General features: G+C 41.5%; 1 pseudogene; it reads right to left on the bottom strand.

Moving 5' to 3' along the window:
- Window positions 1-1136: 1136 nt before the first annotated feature.
- On the bottom strand, window positions 1137-2425 carry LOC136322891 (ras-related protein Rap-1A-like; annotated as a pseudogene).
- Between the last annotated feature and the right edge of the window lie 3600 nt (window positions 2426-6025).

The following is a 6025-nucleotide window of genomic DNA, read 5'->3' as shown; positions in this document are numbered from 1 at the left end:
TTATTTTCCTTCTCTCTAAAGAACTTTTTAAAAAACATTTCTTGAAAGGCAGGTCTACTGATAACAAATTTCTTCAATTTTTTTGTTTGCTTGAGAAAGTGTTTCTCCTTCACTCTTTTTGTTGTTGTTGGCTTAGTATGTAATATATCTTAGCTTTGAAAGCCATAGAAATGAGTTATCGCAGTTTTTTCCTATAAAAGGTCCATTTTTCAAAGCATATGCCTAAGTTTAATTAAAATATAATGACAGAATGACATTTCATGATTCTTAAAATATAAAATGAAGTCAATGACTCAAAAAAGTTGTCTGCTGCAATGAGTTTGATGGGAAATTTCGTAATCTATATTGTTACAGATAAAGTATAATGGTTTGACATTTTAGTGGGAGGAATCATGATAAAAAAAAAAAGGTCAGTATGTGCCCTGGCCGGTTGTCTCAGTGGTAGAACGTCGGCCTGGCGTGCAGGAGTCCCGGGTTTGATTCCTGGCCAGGGCACACAGGAGAAGCGCCCATCTGCTTCTCCACCCCTCCCCCTCTCCTTCCTCTCTGTCTCTCTCTTCCCCTCCTGCAGCCAAGGCTCCATTGGAGCAAAGTTGGCCTAGGCACTGAGGATGGCTCCATGGCCTCTAACTCAGGCGCTAGAATGGCTCTGGTTGCAACACAGCAACGCCCCAGATGGGCAGAGCATCGCCCCCTGTTGGGCATGCTGGGTGGATCCCGGTCGGGTGCATGCAGGAGTCTGTCTGACTGCCTCCCCATTTCCAGCTTCAGAAAAAAAAAAAAGGTCAGTATGAAATCATTTGATCATAGTAGCAACATTTAACATTTAAAATGCATCCATGCTTTTTTGTAGAACCATATTAGAGTCAAGTATATTTATTTTTACACGTGTTATACTGCTATTGCAAAGGAGAAATAGTATTGTCTATTTCCCAAGAGATATACACAGAACAAAAATTTCCCCTCTCTGGGGAACTTGTGCCAACCGATATAAGATCTAAATTCTTTACATAACATGTAAAACAGGAGAATCCCTTTCAGATTTATTTCTTAAAGTCTGGAATGCTGGCACTTTCCAATCAGGCCATGATTTTTCATTCCTGTAATCTGGCTCAGAGCACCTGCTCATTGCAGCTCTAAAGCCGCAGACCTGATTTCTTTTCAGGCTTCTTTTCCATTGGTGCTTTTCTATTTATCTGTCTGACCAGGTCATAAAATATCTCATTAACATTTATCTGTGACTTTGCAGAAGGTTCTAAAAATGCACAGTGACACCACTGTCTTGCTAGATTCTGACCCTGTTCTTTGCCAATTTGTCCCAGTAGAGCCTGAGCTCTAAGACAGTCAGGCTTCCCGACTCCACTTCCCTGCACAGTGGGACACTCCTGCTTAACAGCAGGGCTGGCAGCCTCTTTGAGACTACTCTAGAGGCGGCTATGAGGATGCTACTTATCAGTGCCAAGAATAATTGCCACCAGAGGAAAGACACGACCGACACACAAGTTAGTTGCAAGAATCACACAGGCAGTTTATTACTCACAAATCCTTTTGGCATGCCTGGGTACAGCTTAAGGGGGACCCGTCAGCATGCTCCTCTCGGCTGTCCTTGGTCAGAGCGGCATGGAGACAGTCTCTCGACTACCGCAGCAAGCAACATTCCCCCTCCCAGCCCCCCCCCCACCCCGCTTTAGTACCACCTTCTAACAGGTGTTAATCTACAGGATTAGGATTATCACATCAAACCACCTTTTGGGGAGTTCCACACAGGGAGCCCTTTTTATGTTAATCTACCAAAATGAAACATCAAGCCACTTTTAAGGTGTTCCTAGAAAAGCTTCTTGTTTGTGTTAACCTACAGAGTCATGACATCAAGCCACTTTTTATCTATATATAACTTCACACGCACACTAACTGGGCCCTGAGTGACAGGTCTAGTCTGCCTATCATATCTGTACACACTATATTAGTTCCTGTCCAGACAGCATAGCCTTATTCACTTGCCTTAACGGCTTTTAATATTATATCCTAACTTATTTATTACTGTAACACAATTACTGGTTCATCTTGCAGGTCACATTTATTGCCAACCAAAATCATTGGAACATCGTCTTTGTCCTTAACCCATCAATCTATTCCCTCAGGTCCTTCAGTTATTAAATGTAGACTGAGCTGTAATAGAATATACTAGTAAAAACCTTTGGCCTTTTTTCATATACAAACTTCTTATCACTGTAAATTGCTTTGTTCCTGCCAAATCCAAGATTTTGAGCATACACTGTTGACAATCACCTTCAACTTGTTTTCTGTAGGAATCTTTTATAATTTGGTCATAGTTTTCAACAAATATTCCCTGAACACACTGAACCATCAGAACAGACTTCCCTACTCCTCCTCAACCAAGGACCCCGAGTTTGTACTCACGCATGGTGTGGTCTATTTGAATACTGACAACCCCCCCCAACTCCACCCCTCCGCTTCTGGACCTGCTGGAATCTGTTACTTTATTTCTTTTTCACTTTTGAAGGATAATTTCACAGAGTGTACAGAGTTCTAAGTGCATGAGTTTTTTTCTCTCAGCACTTTATTCACTCCATTGTTTTCTTATTTGCATGGTTTCTGAAATATCAGATTTAATTTTATCTTTGTTTCTTGATAGGGAAAATGTTTATTCTCTTTGGCTTCTCCAGGGATATTTTATTTATCTTGTGTGTGTGTGTGTGTGTGTGTGTGTGTGTATTTGTAGTTTGAAGATGTCGTTTTTTTGGCATTTATTCTGCTTGGTATTCTCTGAATTTCGTGGATTTGTGGTTTGGGGTCTGACATTAAGTGGAAGGATATTCAGTCATTATTGTTTCAAATATTTTTTCTGTTCCTTTCTCTCTTTCTTCTCCTTCTAGTTCCCATTTCACATATGTTACATCTTTTGTAGTTGTCCCATGTCTTTGGATATTCTAGGTGTTTTTTTTTCTTCAGTCTTTGTTTTCTTTGTTTTTAATTTTCAGGGAATGTATTTAAAATTTTTTTTATTGATTGATTTGAGAGTGAGAGAGAAAGAGAAAACATCTATTTGTTGTTCCACTTGTTTATGCATTCTCTAGCTGATTCTTATATGTGCCCTGACTGGGAATTGAACCCATCATCTTGGCAAATGGGAGGCTACTGGCCAGGGCCTGAATTCTATTGATATATTGCCTAGCTCAGAGATTCTTTCTTCAGCCATGTCCAGCTCATAAGAGACATTCTTCTTTTCTTTTCTTCTTCTTTTTTTTAAAAATTATTTTTATTTATTTATTCATTTTAGAGAAAAGAGACAGAGAGAGAGAGAGATAGAAAGAGAAGGGGGGAGGAGCAGGAAGCATCAACTCCCATATGTGCCTTGACCGGGCAAGCCCAGGGTTTTGAACCAGCAACCTCAGCATTTCCAGGTCGATGCTTGATCCACTGTGCCACCACAGGTCAGGCTCTTCTTCTTTTTATTAATGTTTATTTTATTAATTTTAGAAAGAGGGAGGAGGAAGCGAAAAAGAGACAGAGACATTGAGCTGTTCCTGTGTGTGTCCTGACCAGGGATCGAACCAGCAACCTCTGTGCTTTGGAATGATGCTCTAAACCAGTGGTAGTTAACCTGGTCCCTACCGCCCACTAGTGGGCGTTCCAGCTTTCATGGTGGGCGGTAGCAGAGCAACCAAAGTATAAATAAAAGGATAGATTTAACTATAGTAAGTTGTTTTATAAAGATTTATTCTGCCAAACTTAGCGAAAATCTGACATAAAGTACTTGGTAAGTAATTATTATTATATGCTTTAACTTGCTGTAACTCTGCTTTATAAATTTTATAAAGTAAAGTTACTTCCCTACTTTATAAATCACCATTACAGTGGAACGGGTGGGCAGTTAGAAAATTTGACCACTAACAGAGATACAAAAGTGGGCGGTAGGTATAAAAAGGTTGACTAACCCTGCTCTAAATGATCGAGCTATCAAGCCAGGGCGGCATTCTTCATTTCTGTTACAGTATTTTAAAATCTCCAGTATTTCTCTTTCTGTTTCTTTTTTAGACTTTCCATCTCTCTGTTTATATTGTCCATCTGTTTTTGCATGTTGTCTACTTTATTCATTAAAGCCCTTAGCATATTAATCATGATTGTTTTAAATTCCTGGTTGGGTCATTCCAAAGTCTCTGCCTTGTCTTGTTCTGATGCTTGCTCTGCCTCTTCAATGTGTTCCTTGCCTTTGGTATGCTTTGTAATATTTTACTGACAGATGGGCCGGGTAAGAGGAACTACTTACTGTAAATAGGCTTTTTGTAATGTGGTAGTGAAGTGTGGGTGGAGGGGCAGTGTTCCACAGTCCCACGGTCATGCATCTAGACCGGGGGTCCCCAAAGTACGGCCCACGGGCCACATGCGGCCCCCTGAGGCCATTTATCCGCCTCTGCCGCACTTCTGGAAGGGGCACTTCTTTCATTGGTGGTCAGTGAGAGGTCCTGGAGCACTGTATGTGGCGGCACCGCAAAGCACAGCGTCACTCACGTACAGTACTACTTCGGTGATGCGGACACAGGCGTCAGGGCTCCGGAAGCGCTTCATATCACTTGTTACAGCTAGCAGTGACAAATATGGAACCAGACATTAACATCTCATTAGCCAAAAGCAGGACCATAGTTCCCATTGAAATACTGGTCAGTTTGTTGATTTAAATTTACTTGTTCTTTATTTTAAATATTGTATTGTTCCCGTTTTGTTTTTTTACTTTAAAATAAGATATGTGCAGTGTGCATAGGGATTTGTTCATAGTTCTTTTTATAGTCCGGCCCTCCAACGGTCTGAGGGACAGTGAACTGGCCCCCTGTGTAAAAAGTTTGGGGACCCCTGATCTAGACTGTGAACTCCACAAATGTTGCTCAGATTATTTCTCTCCCCGTAGGTGGGACAGGATGGCTAGAGAGGACTGGAGTTAAGTATTTCCCTCCCCCAGGCTGTTCAGGCTCTGATAAGAACCGGTTAGGTTCTGGTTCATCAGTTTCCCCTGAGGAGAGGCCCTGTTAAAGAGGGGCAGAGTGCTCTATGTATTGCAAGATGGTCCCTTTTCCCCTCCACCCTGCCAGAAGCCCCAGGGGATTTTTCTCAGATGTTGACTATGGTAATATGGCCAAGCTTTTACAGGGGTATCTCACCTTACTGTGCTTCCTCCCCCCACAACCGAGTCTCTGACTCACAGATTCGTCCACACTGAGCTGCGGCAGTTCGTCAGGGGTAGTCCCGGTTCTCCTGATGCTCTCCTTCCCACGGTGGTTTCCCTTTATGAGTCTCTGCTCTGGAAAGCTATGACCCTGTCTCCTGCTGGTCTCTCTAATCTTACAGGCAATGGCTTGCCCTGTGTCTTCCCATATCTTAGGGATCCAAGAAGAATTGTTGGCTTTTCAGTCTGTTTTTCTATTTGTTAGGTTGGAGTTTGATTATGACACTGAGGTGCGGGAGTATCCCTTCCCACTCAGCTCTCAGACTGACACATCGCTCTCATTGAGAACCAGAAGGTACAAGGACTGGCTTACAAGCTGGTAAAAAAAAATCGAAAGGTGCTTTGTGAGTCAGAGGATGCTCCCACGAGGGCCCGCCTCAGTGGAAGGGGGAGAAATGCTGGCCTTGCGTCTGGTAAGTAGGCAGAGCAGATCCAGTGCTTAAGATCGAACTGAGTTTCCTGTTGGGAAACCGTGGAATCAATGAGGAGCGTTTGAAGGAAAAGGAGTAGGATTTATTAAAAAAACTTGTTCACAAAGTAAAAATAAATAAATCAATTTTTATAAAATCCAGAGATTAACTTTCTAAAGTATATGATCGTCTAACCTTTAGGTTGCATACCTGAAGCTAATATAAAATAATATTAAATATAAACTGTAATTGAAAAAAATTAAAAAACAAAAACTAGAGCTCAAGAAAAACCACAGGTGTTTCTTAAAACTTGATGTAATTTTCTATGATCTTGGAAATTCTAGTCCAGAAAGAACTCAGCGAAGAGAGCAAA

This window comes from Saccopteryx bilineata, chromosome 2, assembly GCF_036850765.1.
Source record: "Saccopteryx bilineata isolate mSacBil1 chromosome 2, mSacBil1_pri_phased_curated, whole genome shotgun sequence".
In the NCBI taxonomy this organism is placed as follows: Eukaryota; Metazoa; Chordata; class Mammalia; order Chiroptera; family Emballonuridae; genus Saccopteryx; species Saccopteryx bilineata.
This window is presented reverse-complemented; position numbering and strand designations above follow the sequence as displayed.